This window comes from Hydra vulgaris, chromosome 13 (assembly GCF_038396675.1).
Source record: "Hydra vulgaris chromosome 13, alternate assembly HydraT2T_AEP".
Lineage (NCBI taxonomy): Eukaryota > Metazoa > Cnidaria > Hydrozoa > Anthoathecata > Hydridae > Hydra > Hydra vulgaris.
This window is the reverse complement of record NC_088932.1, coordinates 56,319,086-56,336,615: the sequence shown is the minus strand read 5'-3', so window position 1 is coordinate 56,336,615 and position 17,530 is coordinate 56,319,086.

Here is a 17,530-nt window from a genome sequence, read left to right as displayed (position 1 = left end):
ATAATATTATGAAAACATGTATTATATTTTCTATTAGAAAAACTTTTTAATAGTAATTGTTATTGACTTATAAAAACGAATATTTAATATCCTTCAGTACCCCCCCCCCCCCTCTCCATATAACATATAAGCTTAAAAAAAAGAATAAGATAGAAAAAAAAAAGATAATATCTTTAACATTTACTAAGCACAAGAAGTACAACACACTTTTTGATATCAATAAATAACACTTTAACTTACGTCAATATAATAAAAAAATACTCTTTAAAAAAGTTCAACTATTCTACTTTTAGAAAAACTTAGTTAAAAAAAAAAGTTAATATAAAATTCTAAAAAAATATGCTACAAAACACCATCCTACCATACTGCCTAAACGCGAAGTTCTAAAAACGTGGAACAGTTTTTTAGCACAAAAATCGGTTCCGTAAAACGCGAGATGTAACATACCTAGATTAATGCATTTCATTTTAAATTACAGTAATAATAAGTTGTTTTATTCAAGTTATAAATTAAACTCTTAATTCAGAGAAAATTATATTTTTTACATCTTTTAAAAGCTGCTGTACATTTAAATTGAAGTTACTTACGTCAATATTTAATATATCAAGCAATTTGTGTCGCCTATAGTGCATTCCCACCGTTTATCAAGGTTAGCACTCGATAAGATGCATCAAAGGTACACTTATAATTTTTTTTAAAACGCAGACCTAGAATGCGCGTAATAAGTTTAGCGCATGCGTCTTTGCAATAAAGTTCATCATGGGACAAATCAATTTAAGCGTGCTATTCGAATTAAGCCTTTTTAAGCTTTACTTTTTAATTCTATATTACTATTGTAAATTTATTATTTCAGAGTTAAAAAAATAAATGTCGCTGAAGAGGTTTTGAGTAAGTATATATATATATATATATTCATCATATTATATATATATAAATCATATTGTATATATATATATATATATATATATATATATATATATATATATATATATATATATATATATATATATATATATATATATATATATATATATATATATATATATATATATATATTGTTATATATATAGTTATATATATATATATATATATATATATATATATATATATATATATATATATATATATATATATATATATATATATATATATATATATATATATATAACTATATACACACACACACATATATTAGGTACGCGGAAATCGCGTTTTACGGAGCCGATTTTTGTGCTAAAATTTTGTTCCACGTTTTTTTCACTTTTTTTTAAGTAGCGTCAGACAAACGTTTTTTTTGTGGTGTTTCTTTTTTGCAAAGACGCATGCGCTAAACTTGTGACGCGCTTTCTAGGTCGGCGCTTTTAAAAAAGCTCTAAGTGTACCTTTGATGCATCTTATCGAGTGCTAACCGCTTATCACATTCAAAAATTAGTAATTATTTACGGACACGTATAGACTAATTAGTTAGAACCCAGACCAGCCAGTACTCTAGCTGCTGGCGTAAGAGATCTAGCAGCCGGTACTGTAGCCACTGCGTATTAAATAATACGTACTTTTGATAAATAAGTGGTATTAAACTCGAATTCGAAACTTAAAACTAAATGCGTATTTTTCTGGTATCAACGGCGGTATGTTATACGTGATCAATACTCCGAGTATTTACAATACTAGATATGCCGACTGGGTTATAACTCTGTTTAAGTTAAAAGAACCTATAGTACCTATAGGTTCTTTTAAATCAAACAGAGTTAAAAGAAACTATAGGTACTAAAGGTTTTTTTTAACTCTGTTAGAAATAAACCATCGTTTTTCAATTTCATGGGCAACATTAGAAAAAACTTTTTGCATAGATAAATTACGTGGATTTTTATCATAAACTATTTTTTCTAGTTGCAAATCAAGACATTGCTTAATGTTGGAAATTCAGTTTAAAGAAACTTTTTAGGACCTTTTAAATACTCAGATTAGTGTTGATAAACCCTAACAAGCACTTATACACAAAATAATATTTAAAAAAATAAAAAACATTCTATTATTATAAAAATAGGGTTAATCAATATTTTAAACAGTCATTATGAATACTATTGTAACATAAATAGTCAAAGTAGTATAAAAAGGGCGTTCTAGCTCATTTTTTTCAACTATATCCCTATCCATATTCTCATTTCATATTTTCATATAAAAAGTATAAAAAGCGAGTTCTGGCACATTTTTTCAACTATATCCCTATCCATATTCTCATATCATATTTCATCTATATCAACAATAATATATTAATATATTATGGTTACATCATTTTCATCAACTTACGCATAAAAGAAAACATGTCCTATTAAAGTAAAACTTCCAGATTGGCCAACTACTTCATCACCAGAGGTTAATGTAACTACTAATCTCTTTCTAGTAGGAACACTAGGCATGGAATCAGTAAAATTTTTGTAAAATGAGATAGTAGTTGTAGATCCAATTACACTACTTGATTGATACAATAGTCCAGATGATTCATTTGAAAATGAATTAATATTAACACTGTTCCACAAAGAGAGATAAAAGTCTTCTAAACCAGATGATGCAAATATGCATACACTATTATTATCAAAGCCAGGATATCCTACTGTTCCTTTACTATCTCCATCATAAGGTGTCAATGTATTCATAACATAGTTCGTACTTGCTGGAAAATTGTATGCTACATACATGCGTACTCTAGATTCCCACCAATTTCCAGCTATTCCAATTACATGCATTCTAATATACTTAAAATAAACACCTTGTTTAGCATTGTCTGTAGTGTCTAATAAGATATATTCTTTATGATAAGTTGTGGGATTAAATCTAAATTCTGTTGAGTATAATTTAATAAGTGACAATGATTTAAGTATTGATGTAGTCATTGTAATATGAGGTTGTATCCAATATGAAACGTTTTGTTTAGTATTATTGTATAATTGAATGACTAGACTTTCAGTAAATGGCATATCAACTGTAAAGTATCCTCCTAATGCATTAGCTGTAAATACATTACAACCTTGAAAAGAGTTTGCATAAAATGGTCCACCAAGTGGTGCAATTAACATATCACAAGCTAAAGGAATATTGTTATCTCCAATGCTCTGTGTAGAAGTAGAATAATCTCCTATGCAAAGTGCATGATTTGCATATATTCTAAGAAATACATTACTTGGAACATTGATATTAGGATCTGATCCTTGGAATGCTAACCATAGTTTTCTAAGAATACCAGGACCAGTAGCTTGTGTAAAAACTGTTGTTGCATCAGCACCTGTATTTGGTGGAATAGTCTTGTATTTTAACCCAAGGCAATTTAAACTTGAATTTGGTATTATCCCTAATTCATTAAGACTAAGTGAATTATTATCAACATAATTCTTTGTAGCAGCATCTTGTGAGTTAGTAGGATCTGCTACATTTATTAATTTATTAGAATTCATATTAATATTACTAGTTGCATTATTTTGTCCATCTCTACGAATGAACAAGTTATTAGCTTCAGATATTATTAAACCATTTAAATATACATCTGAAGTAGTAGTACCGAATATATCGACAGGCATTTTTATATATAAATAAAAAAATTACCATAGATTATTAATAATATTCTGAAAATCGTATCCTTCATCTAGTTTTTTCAAAACATACAAACACAAGTGTCCGCAGAATGAGGTATTTCCAAATTGAACTCTTTCACTGTTATCATAAATAGGACTTTTTAAATAGTTAATAATTTCAACAGGAGGTAGTAGACCATAAAAGTCAAAACTTAGTTTTTTATCACTGTCTTTGTACCAGCAAATCCAGTGAAATCATTTTTTGCTGCTTTGATTAATTGAAAACTTGTTAGTGGTTCATTAGGTAGAATTATTCCTTCAACATTGACAAGTTTATTTTCCATTTTTATTTGTAAATTATTTTTTTCTCAAAAAATAATTTTTCGGATCCCCTACCCCTTGGGTTCCTTAACTTATTGTCTTATTGTCCTATTGTCTTATTTTCTTTTAGTTTGTAGTGTCCATATGCTAATGTGTGTATTCCATCTTCTAAAATTACTCTTTTATCGTCTTCTGCGCTTAATGCTATTTTATTGATCTCTTCTGTGTAAATTTCATGTGAGTATGATCTTATTACATTCATTTTCCTAATATGATCTCTTTTGTTTAATAAACAATCTTTATAATCTTCATGTGTTATATACTTTTTAACATTATTTTTCTTTACTCCTTTGCATTTTTTGTTATCTTTTCCGTGTACTTTGTAAGAATACAACTTTGATCTGAGTCCAACAAATTCTTCAATTTGTGCTCCTCATGTCTCATCTTTAAACATTCCTATTACTTCATCTATATCTGATTCACTTCCTAAATCTAAATCGTTCATTATACTAGTAAAATTAGAAATCTTTTTAACAATAACTACTTCTTGAAGTTTAACTTGTATTGACTCTATCATTGAACCAATAAAAATACCTTCAATCTTTAAGCATCCAATAGCTTCACATCTTTGATTGATATAATCATAAGGTAAAGCTATAACAAGTGATTTTACAGTATCCTTCGGATTTACTTTGCATTGATCTGAAGGATCTACTTCACTTTTAGTTTTTCTACGACGGAAAACTGTAGTTATTTCTAAATCTTTATTACTTGTAAATAACTTTCCATATATTATTGTAGGTTTATCTGCATTATATCTTAAAATTTTTAAATTAGCAAGATTAACTTTAGATTTTTTTATCTTATTTTTATATACTTCAATTTGATCTCTACAAAATTTTTCAATAGTTTCAATCATTGCAATAAACTTTTCTTGTTCATCAGATTTTTCTTTATCACATACAAATGACATTGAATAACCATTAAGCTTATCATTTTTAAAATCTCTATTTTCACACACACCATAGGAAAAAGAAGGTAATGTTTTAATGAGAACAGGACCAGAACCTGTTGGATATTTATATGCAAGTTGTATTTTGATATGGAACTAGCTTATCAGCTTTGAATATATCTTTTACAAATAAATTTTTAATATCAAATGAATCAATTGTTATAAATGCCATTATTTTTATATATAAAGATTTTTTTTTAATATATTCTAATTTTTTTTTAATTTTTCAGAATTTGATATTTCAATCTTATAACCATTATCAATCTTACCATCGCGCATTTCAAGATATCTATATCCATGACCAGTTTCACGCATTGCGCTATATAAGGATTTATATACTGTTTCTTCTCCTGTTTCCATGTTTGTTAATTTAATAGTGACTGGTTTTTTTTTAATTGTTTTTAATCTTTCATATTTTGGATCTATTTCTTTTTTCTCTTCTTTTACTAGATGTATTCTAGGTCTTCTAACTGATCTTTTTTCAGTTACTTTGCATGGATCCGAAGGATCTACTTCTTTTACTGGATGTATTCTAGGTCTTCCAACTGATCTTTTCTCAGTTACTTCTTTCACTTGAGACATAATAGATTCTTTATCTACTAACCCATTTTCCATTGCAATCATTAGCAATGTAGCGATATTGTCAGATGTTTTTGAAATGTTATTTTCTTCTAATAAACTTTTTAAACTTTTCTTTGTATAAAACATTTTTATTATATAAAGAAAAAAATTTTTAATAATTTTCAAAAAGTTTATTTTCAAAAAATTTATTTAACATCAAATTTATTAGCATCTGATACAAGTTTCATCATCTTATCAGATATTACAATAGCATATGCTTGAGTATTTGCTGGTACAGTTGTATTAAAAAATGCTTTAACTTGTAGTTGTACTGTAGCTGATTTTAATTTTTCTGATTGTTTGCTAACATCAAAAATAAATATTGGGTATAAATCTTTATAGTCAGAAGGAGTTATATTGCTGTTTGCAATAATTTCATTCATTCCATAAAATCTTTCTTTAAACATTGATGCATCTCTATAAATTCTTAAAAATTGCTGATTTGGAAATGAGCAATAATAATCAAAAGCAGGATATTGGATAGTGCTATTATTATAACGTCTGTTCACAAAAAATCCGGAATGAAAAATTGTTCTTAATTGAATACAAAATTAATCGATTTTTGACAAAAATTTTAACTAAAATGAGTGACTGGACATTGTTAACTATTTTATAACCGAAAGTGGTCCTAAATCAGCGGCTTTTCGAACTTTAGTTTTGACTCAATCCATTAGGTTGAAAAAGTAGTCTGGATCAAACTCTTTCAACTTTAATCGAATTCTATTCTTAAGGTGGTCAAGATTTTTCGCAGTAAATCCATTTCCATAAACTTTTGCTTTTAAATGTGCCCTAAAATTTTCAATTGGCCTTAACTGCGATACATTTCGAGCGTCGACAAAGTTAATACCTAAAGTGTTGTAAGTTTCTAATGTGTGTTTTGCATAATGACATCTCGCTCCGTCAGGCCAAAATAAAATTTTCATGTTTTGATGCTTGGAATTTATAAATGGAAGAAGTCTTTTTGTAATACATTCTTTAGAATAAGTTTTTGCATCCAGTGCACAGTTTTTTACAGCAAAATAAGGCGATGAATGACCAAAACGACTGATTGCAATCCAAACGAGAACTTTCTCGTCAAACTTTTTTTTGAAGTTGAATTTAATGTTAGGATCAGTTTGAGAACTATCCTTTGTATAGTAGCCAGAGTTTTGTGAACAATTTGCACCATTTACACAGAAATAAGATTCATCGTCCATGATGATTTCAAACTCATTTGATGGCTTGAAAAAAGTTTTTGAAAGTTTTAATAAGTTTTTCTTTTGTTTAATTTCTTGCTTTTCTGTTGTTTTTGGTGCATTTTTTCTTTTGGTATACTTTAGTCCATGCATACTTAATAATCTATTTACGTATGAAACGCTTATCTTATATTTTAGTGCCAATTTTCTTTGCGAAATCCCGATTCTCTCTTCTGCTCTTGCAATCATGGACTCTCTCTTTTCTGGTGTAATTTTAAAAGGTTTTCTGCCGCAACCAATTTTTCTATTCATTGGCAAATTATTTTCTGACCTTTTAATTATGTCATAAATTGTAGATTTAGCGATTCCCATTTTCTTAAAATGATCCACTGTAAATTTCTTTCCACTGTTTATGTTTTGTTTATAAAAATTTCCAATCACATTTCTAACATCGTTCTCTTTTAGATGCTCCATGTTTATTTAAATTAATTATTTAAACTCAATTTTGCCACAAAATGAATCTGTTGTTGTTGACCGATTAAATTTAAAAATTTCGAATCGAAAATTCGAAATTTAGAACAATTTGCGTACATTTGAAATCAGTCCGGATTTTTTGTGAACAGACGTTAAATAACGTAAATATTTTTCAAGTCACAATGATCAATTAATACCGAATTGACAGTTTGGTCTCCAGCATTTCTATTTGTTTGAAATCCGACAATAACGTATCTTGGAATTTCAGCACAACTTAATTGCCAACCAAATATAGTAGCTTGTTGAACAGTTGTAGTATCTAACTGACGCATTCTAAAACTTAATGGAGCTACCACTTTTCTTTTAATTTCATTATCAATTTTTTTCTTTTCTTCAAGTGATGGTTTCACACTTGGAATAAACAATGATATTTTAGTAAGATTAACTTTTCCTGCAGCTGCAGCAGCAAGCCTAAAAATTGCAGGATTATTACTTTGTCTTGTAAGAATTATTGTATGTTTAAGTCCATAAATAACTTTGTCGTAGTCATCACAGAATCCAAAAATGTGTCTTAAAGGTACGCAAAATGAAAATGTACCGTTTGTAGTTGGACTTTTAATTATGTATTGTTGCCTTGTTGCAAAACCTGTGTTATCAGCAGCTACTGCTGTTGATGCTGTATCTTTATACTACAATTGATTTAATCCTTGCAATAATTGAAAGTCATTTGAATAAATAAGCAATCTTAGCATTGTAGTTGCTTGACCTGGATTATAAATAGCTTCTATATCTTGGTTTCCTAATTGGTATGTTATTTTAGAAAATAATTGCATAATACCATTATTTGTAAGAGCTACTGGATCTGCATCAGCATAAGCTGATCCATCAGATAGTTTAACAAGTTGCCCTTCAAATAAGAGATACGCTTTAGATGGAAGTGAAAACAAATTTTGTTCTGGAACGATAATTTTTATATCTCCAAAATTTAGATTTGTTTCAACAATGGGTTCATATTCACTATCTTCACATCTTTCAATTCCATTATCTATTACTGGAATTTCAATAAAACTAAATACTTCAAAAGTCGTCATTTTATTTTTTTATATACAATATAAAAAATTTTTTTTAATTGACAATTCTTAAAAAACGATATATAAAAAATTTACGAAAGCTAAATTTACGCAAGTCGAAGTCCTCGTCCCATTTTAACTAGATCTTCTATTCTTACAGCATTTTTATTTGATACTTTGCATGAGCGACCTTTGCACGGTACTTTTTTTAATTCATCTTCATTTGATTCCATGTAAAATCTTTGATTATTTAGATCCTTAGACCTAGATGCTATCAAATTTGAAAGTATTTCTTTACTTTTTTCACTAATAACAGGTTGTGAAGCTATTTTTGAAGATGCTTTTTCAATTAATTGTTTTCCTTTTTCAACTGCAGCATTTGTAGCAGCTTCTAATGCTGATTTTGAAAGTTCTTTTCCTGCTGATTTAGCAGCAGTTATTGCAGTTTTTCCTAAATCAGTAGCAGCCATTTTCTTCAACATATCTGATGACACTCTTGTTACACTTGATGATGCTGCTCGTTTAAATAAATTTTTTATTATGTCGAATATACCACTTCCTCCAACAACATATATTTTTTTATATCTCTTATTATTAACAATTAGCATTTTTATGTACTATATATTTTTTTTATATACAATGAGATATAATTATAAAAGATTTTGTATTGCTTTATACTGTTCATTATCTATTTCATTTTGACGTAATAATTCATCACAAATTGCAACACCTTCATTTCTTGCTCCAGTCTTACCTGCTTTCCATGCAGCTATACACAAATAAAGCCGATCAACTAATGCATCAGGGTCACTAGGAAGAATTATAGTTTGTACTCTACCTTCAATTCCTTTTCCTCTTAATTCACGTTTCCTATTTTCTTTTATATTTTTCCAAATAGGAGATATTACTTCTCTGTATTTTACACTACGATAAGACTTTGGTTTGTATGGTTTTTCAGAAGTAATTGCATCTGTTTGTATTAATATATCTTGATATTTTTTAACATCGTCTTCACTATATACTCCTTTATTAGGATTAAACTTTACTATCAATTCCCAAAGGCCAGGAGTACCATAATATTTTTCATCATCAATAATTATATCATTATCATTAATATGTATTGGTTTTTTTCCAATATAAAATATACCATCTTCATCGCGTATCCCAAATGTAGTATCTGTAGATTTTTTACTATTAGTATACATTTTTATATAATCTGTTGCAATTTTTCCTAGACTATCAAGACTATCTAAGCCTGACTGTATATTAGTTTCATTTAAATCATTCTGCTTTACTCTTTTTTTATTATCTAAGTAACCTTTAACAATTTTATCCCTTATTTCAGGATCTTCAATTTTTAGAAATGGCATTTTGCTTTTTTTATAAATAAAGATAAAAAACGTAAAACGTTATGTTTTGACGTTTATATTTTTGCTAAATTTGTTTTGGAGTATATTAATTGCTTCATCTCTTCCTTGTTTAATGAATGATTCTTTAGTTTGTTCATTCATTATTTCTTTTGAATTTGTTCTAATTTGTTCAAGCATAGCTTTGAATTTTTCAAGTTTACTAAGTATTAGTTTAAATTCATTGTCATCTATATTTCCATCTACTAAAGCTTTAGAAATATAGTCACTTATTGTATTTAGTTTTGAGTCAGCAAGTACTTTAATCTTTTCATGCTTTTCTGCTTTTAAATTTAATTTTTTATTAACTTGTCCTCCTATTAATGATAAAACACCTGCTCCTAATGCTGCACCTTCACATGCAATAGCTACTGGTGCTGCAACTATTGTTGCTAAAAAGCTAATTCCAATAGTTCCAAGTGCCATAGTGCTTGCTAGTAATGAATTGTCAATTGCTAAAATTATTTTTACAGCTCTATGGTACTTTTAACTTAACATATTTCTCTTTTCTCTCTCACTCTCTATTTCTTTTTGAATCTCACTAATTGTGTTTAGACGATATAGATGTGCACTAATAATCTTATTTTCTTCATCAGGTGCACTTGGAAGGTTTGGATATAACTGATTAATATTTTTATCATTTTGTATATCTGAATAAATATTATTACATAGCTTTTTGCAATTAAACTCCATTTTAATAAGTAAAAAATAATTTTTTAAAAATATAATTTTTTAAAAAATAATTACAATAAATTCACAAAACATAAACTATCCCCTTTTTTAATCAATATATCAGAATCAGAATTATTAACAACATTTATCATAATATCATCAACAGTCTCTGATATTACAGAGTTTTGCAAACTTAACATTTTTCGTTTAAGTTCTTCTTTTAATGAAACTATCACAACACCTTCATTAACTACAGCACCAAACTTTAAAATAATAAATTGATGTGATAGAGATTTTATTGTAATGTCTTGTTGCGCAAATATTTCATACTTATTATTATCTATTAATACTGAAGGATGCTCTAAATCTTTGAATATCTTTGCGTATACTTTAGAATAAATAAGTTGATTTGGAGGTTCACGTGGTATATTTCCTAAAATATGTAACGGCATTTCTTTTTATTATATAAAGAAAATAAATTTAATAAATCAGAAAAGTATATTCAAAAATGGAATATTAGCAAATGGTGAATTTGGTCCTAATAATAAACCTGATCCTGTTGATGTACATCCATTTCCACTACGTAAGTACAATCCATCACCTATCCCAGTGGGCACAGGACGTAAAAAAGACGTCGTTTAAACGTCTTTTGAACGTTTTGGACGTCTTTTGAACATTCAAAAGACGTCTTATTTAGGTCCTGTGCCCACTGGGATAGAACTACCTCTATTCCATGGTCTCAAATATAAACCATTTCCTGCAGCAGTCATTTTAATTCCTTTTCCATTCTTTTTTAAGTACACAACACCCCTTCCAGCAATTTTATCAACCATAGCTGATCCAGCTGCTGAACCTACTCCTGCCAATAAACCTGATGTAAGAGCTGGAGCAATGCTTGATACTAAAAATCTTCCAGCACTACCAAGGAAAGGTAATAGTGCTCCTAGAAATCCACCCTCTATTTTAGAAATGTGAATGAGTTGCGCTTTACTTAAATTAATTATCACACCAGTACCATTTTCATATGCTTTCGTAATTTTATTCAATTGCCTTTTTGTTTCAGCTAATACATGATCGCCATTAAGATCTGAATGAGCTAATTTAATACTAGCTCCATAACCACCTTCATCAATTACTTTTTTAATTTTTTTCAATTGCCCTTCTGAAATATTTACTTTAATATTAGTATAATTACTCATTTTTATATGTAAGTAAAATAATTAAAAAAAAAAATATTTTTACGACTTATCTACTTCTCTTATATGAAATCTAATAGTTACTTCTTCTCCTCGTAAATTTAAAAGATTTCCATCTTGATCAACCAATCTAGTTTCCATTTTTGATATTTGTTTTAGTATTAGTGGTGAATAAGTTTCAAAATTCGGCTTTTCAATAATTTTATATCCTGGACCTACATCTGGGAAAAATGAATGTATAACGTTACTAGTTGCTCCATTTACAAATGATGATTCTATTATATCACTTGTTACTAGTATACTATTAACACTTAATATGTTTACTATATTAGTTGAGATATAGTATCCTGCTGAATATATTCCACTGTCAAAACCAAAAATACTTCTAATTGAATTTGAAGTTGTAAAATCAACTTTATAATCAGTTGCAATAGTTAAATTTGCTTTTAATGTATTCTTATTTGCTACAATTGTAATATTTGCAACTGCTGAAGTTGCATCACCGTTTAATATCATCGTCGATTGGATGTAATTATTTATATCAACAACTTCATAAGATCCAACTGGAATGTTTATATCCTTCCAAGTTGATCCATTATCTTTGCTATATCTAAAATTATTGTTTGAAAAAAAACTGTAAGATGTATCTACACGAACTAGTGCCCTTTCATATTCTCTGTCTTCTCTAAATTTAATAACAGGGCTAAAAATAGTTCTTAATAAACTACAATTTCCGCTCACTAATAAACATGTCATTTTTTATATAAGATTTTATTTTTTTTTCAAAAACTGGGTATGTTAAAACAATTTAATCCACTTCTATATTTTCCATAATCTTTCTTAGAAGATAGATCTATAACAACAAATCCATGAGGATTTGTCCATGCTTTTTTACAAAAAATTTTAAACTCATCTTTTTCCATATCACTTGAAACATGATCATTATATATGTGATTTAAATTTTTTGAATCTTGTGGAAATAAGCAAATAAAATTTGTATTTTCTCGTATAGTTTGCCTAGGTAACATAAAATAATTTTGTGCAAGATAGAAACAATCTACATTACTATGTCTTCCTCTTATATAATATTTTTCACACTTGTTTTGCTTTGTTAGTTGTAAATCATCAAATATCATCAAGTTATTCTTACGAATATCTAAATCTTTAGGATCTGGTACATCTTCTTCCGTTTCAAAAAACTTACACTCTATATCTGTTTTCTCATTTAAATTTTTTGAAATACCTTTAATTATAAGCGCAGGGTTTGCATTTGACTTTTTTATTTCGTCTTTTAGATTAAATAGTTCTAGAATAACTTATTTTGGCAATTTTTTTTCAAAGATTGCTGTAATATTTTGTATTCTGGTTAAAAAAGAGACTTTCCAAAAACTTGTAAATTATTATAATCTAACCAACCAGGTCTTAAAAGTAAGTTCAATAATAAAGTAGTTTTTCCACAACCCGACTTTCCAACAATAATTCCTCTTATACTCCTAGGCAACAACTTATTATTATTTCTCTTATTGCTATTCGCATTCCATGACAAATCTATAATATCCATTTTTTATATATCAAGATTTTTATAATAAAAAATTTTTTATATATATAAAATGTACTGCGTTAAATGTAGAAAAAAAACAAATACACTAAACTTGCAAAATGTCGTGAGTAAAAACAATAGAAATATGCAACGTGGAAATTATGCTCTTTGTGGAAGATTAAAAACTCAATTTGTATCCTCAAAAAAAGGAGGAGATTTAGTGAGTTCGATTAATTCAGCAACACGTAAAATAAAACTACCATGGTCGAAGTTTCCAGGTGAAATGCATTTACCGGATATGAACTTTGCAGGTCCTGGTACTAATTTAGATGAAAGATTAACTTCTACTGACGCATATAAAGAATGGAGTAAACCTATAGATAGAGTTGATAATGCAGCTTACCATCACGATCTTGCTTATAAATACTTCAATGACACAGCAAAAAGAAATTTAGCTGATAAAATTATGATCGAAGAAATGGATTCTATAAAAAATCCAACAATACGTGAAAGAATTGAACGAGGTATTATAAAACCTATTATATCATCTAAAGCAAAGTTTGGATTAGGTGTTGAAACTACTCAAAAAAAACTGCAAACGATCAAAGAAAAAGAAAAGGATAAAGATCTGAAATGGACTGACGAACTTGCAAACGAACTTCATAAACCAGATGTAAAACATTTCAGAAAAAGAAAAGTGATTGTAAATGGAATCGATGAAATATGGGCTGCTGATTTAGTTGACATGCAATCTTTCTCTAAATTCAATGACGGTATAAAATACTTATTAATGGTAATAGATGTTTTTTCTAAGTATGGATGGATTGTTCCATTGAAGAGTAAAACTGGAGTTGATGTTGCTAATGCTTTAAATAAAATCTTCCACAAAAGAAAGTGTCAAAAAATATGGGTAGATAAAGGCTTAGAATTTTATAATAAACATGTTAAAGCTCTAGGTGTTGAGTTATACTCAACTGAAAATGAAGAAAAAAGTTGTGTAGTTAAACGTTGGGATAGAACAATGAAAGATAAAATGTTTAAGTACTTTTCAGCAAATTCTACTAAAAAATATATTGACGTCTTAGATGAAATGGTAAATAAATACAACAACACGAAGCATTCTTCCATTAAAATGACACCAGTTGAAGCTAGCAGTAAAAAGAATGAAAATATTGTTTGGTTCAATCTAAATAGAAATGTACGATCAGAGTCTGTAAAACCAAAGTTTTCAATTGGTGATACAGTTAGGATAACTAAAAAGAAAGAAACGTTTGAAAAAGGATACACGCCGAGATGGACTGGAAAAGTTTTTACAGTGTCACAAGTTCAGTTCACAGATCCACCAACTTATAAATTAACTGACTATAATGGTGAAGAAATACAAGGTACTTTTTATGAACAAGAAATGCAAAAAACGGATCAAGATATATTTAGGATTGAAAAAGTTATTCGTAAACTTACAAACAAATTATTAGTAAAGTGGTATGGATATCCTGATTCGTTCAACTCATGAGTTGATAATAAAGAATTGATAAGTCTGATATGGTATGTTTTCTTTTATGCGTAAGTTGATAAAATTGATGTAATCATAATATATTAATATATTATTGTTGATATGGATGAAATATGATATGAGAATATGGATAGTGATATAGTTGAAAAAATGTGCCAGAACCCGCTTTTTATACTTTTTATATGAAAATATGAAATGAGAATATGAATAGAGATATAGTTGAAAAAAATGAGCTAGAACGCCCGTTTTATACTACTAGTCAATATTTAAGGAAAAAACAGTACTTTTTAAAAAACAATGTTTTTTCAAAAACTGTTTTTTCACCAAAAAAATTATACGCTTCAATTCAGGCTTTGTTAATACCTAGGAAAAGTGACATTCTGAATCAAAAATAGAAGATGCATGAGTATATACCCTAATGTACACGCATAAATCAAGTCGATTAGCAAGAAGTAATAGCTAAATAACAATAATTATAATATATAACTATATATTTTATACAGTTAGGGGTCGTCAATAAAGTACGTACGCCAAAAATTTAAAAATTTGACCCACGCTCCTTCCCCTAGTTGCCACACGTACTTTAACCTTTCCCCCATAAAAAGTACGTACGCTTTTGAAATACCCCCTCCCCACTTTTTTTTAATTAAAAATTTAATATAATTTTAGAATATGTATAAATAAAGAAATTTTTTTTAAATTAATGCTTCCGCGGCGGAGATCCGAGATCGTATCACAGTCAAGTCGTGATTTGTTTGTTATTTAAAAATAGATTATTCTAATTAAATAAAAATAAACTTTACTAAGGGAGGACGTTTTTTCAGACACCCCTCTTTAGAAAGTCTGTATAAAACGAGCTTTACTCGAGATCAGTAATGTTGAAAACAAAGTCTAAAACCCAGTGCCGGGGGTAGGCTACTCATACCCCCAATGGGGGTGGGGTCAAATAAAAGCGTACGAACTTTATGGACGACCTCTTATAGTATGGTGGAATTGGAGTAATACTTGGAAAAAAATTATATAAAGTTATGCTTCTGCGCAAAAGTTAGTTAGGATGACAGCCATGACAAAAAAAAAGCTTCGTGTATTTGAGAACAGGAAATGCCATTTTGGGCCTATTTTTTAAATACAAATTCGAGCAAATTGATAATTTTTTTTTATAGAGAAATTATTAGCTATATATATATATATATATATATATATATATATATATATATATATATATATATATATATATATATATATATATATATATATATATATATATATATATATATATATATATTATTTGAAAGATAATTTAATGACAAGTCACATGTTTGTTTACGCAAAGTTTAAAAAATGTATGGTTCGTGAGTAGCTGCTCAAAGTAGGAATTATGGCGTTCTATGAAATCATAAGCGCTATGTTTAGGTACACATGCGTCAATTAATTTAAAAAAGTTTAGAACTTTTAAAAAGGCTGCGGTCCTAAACTGCGGCAAACATTTTATATGACAACCGTTTTGTCGTTGGTTTGGTTAATCGAAACTAACTATTTTTATTTTATAATTAAAGTAAATCTGTGGATATAATATGGAGCTAAACTTATTTATTTTTTCAAAATCGATTTTCTCAACTTCTAACCGTAGAAATTGAAAACAAAAAATTTTAATTTCACAGCGATATTTTTTTTATATATGGTGATTTTTTTGTTGTTGACAGAAGTATATTTTCGTATTGAAAACTTTTTTTTCAAAATTCAATATACTTCTGCTCCTATGCCTAGGAATAGGGTGACCAGACGTACTCTTTTTTAGGGTATTATACCCTTTTGAAAGTAAGTTCTTTTATACTCTCTCTTTTTCAGAAAATCGCCTAATACGCACTTTTTTATATAGGGGAGAGTGGGGTAATGGCGAACGCGGGGTAACTCCGAACATGGTCAAAACAGCATTGTAAAAAAATAAATTCGACAATTTTTTTTTACCTGCTGAGAAGGGATCCTATGCTCAGTTCCAGACGTGCAGTAGTGTAATGAAGCTGCGGATGTTGTTCACTATAATTTGATTTTAAATTTTTCTGATAATTTTATGCAACTTTTTTCTTGAGTAACACTCTGTTGTAGCTTCTATGGAAATAAAGTCACTCCTTTTTTTTGTTTTTGTTGCATAATATAGTTTTTAGACTTAGTTATTACAATTAGCTTTTTATTCGCTATTACACAACAGTGCTTGTGATTGCCCCCCAATGTGTTCGGAATTACCCCACGTAGGTAGGGTAATTCCGAACACCAATGGTTTTATTTCTGGCATAAATTTTTATTTTATAATAAGATTTTTAAAAATTCCTTTTGAGGGTTTGTGACTGAGTAGTTAAACTAATTGATAAGCAATAAATATGATCAATTTTGTATAACTGGTGTCTTTAATTCGCATTCCCGCTTAGGTGTTCGCCAATACCCCACTCTCCCCTATATAATGATGAATAAAAATTTTTTAATCTGAAATTGTTTAGTTAACAGTTACACAGTTGAGGAGGTGATTTTATTAACCAAAATTATTCATGAATTAAAGTGCCTTGATCGACAAATGCTACTTGAAAGTTAGTAAAAGAATGTAATGAAAGTATTAAGAATAGTTGCATTAATTGCATTAATTAATTAATGGTCTAATTAATTAGACCATTAATTGCATGTAAGACCATTAATTGAATGTAAGACCATTAATTAAATGTAAGACCATTAGTCTTACATGCAATTAATTAATTTTATGAAGAAATTAAAGAAAATAAAAGTTACAAAAAGTGTAAAAAAATCTGAAAAGAATCTTAAAAATCTGTTTCATATAATAAATAATGTATTAACAGATCATATTGGCTTTACATGGTTTTAATTTCGTTTATAAATGATTTTTATATGTTTACATATATAAAATCATAACATCATAAAAATCTGACCCTTTTTGCGGTTTATCGTTGGTTT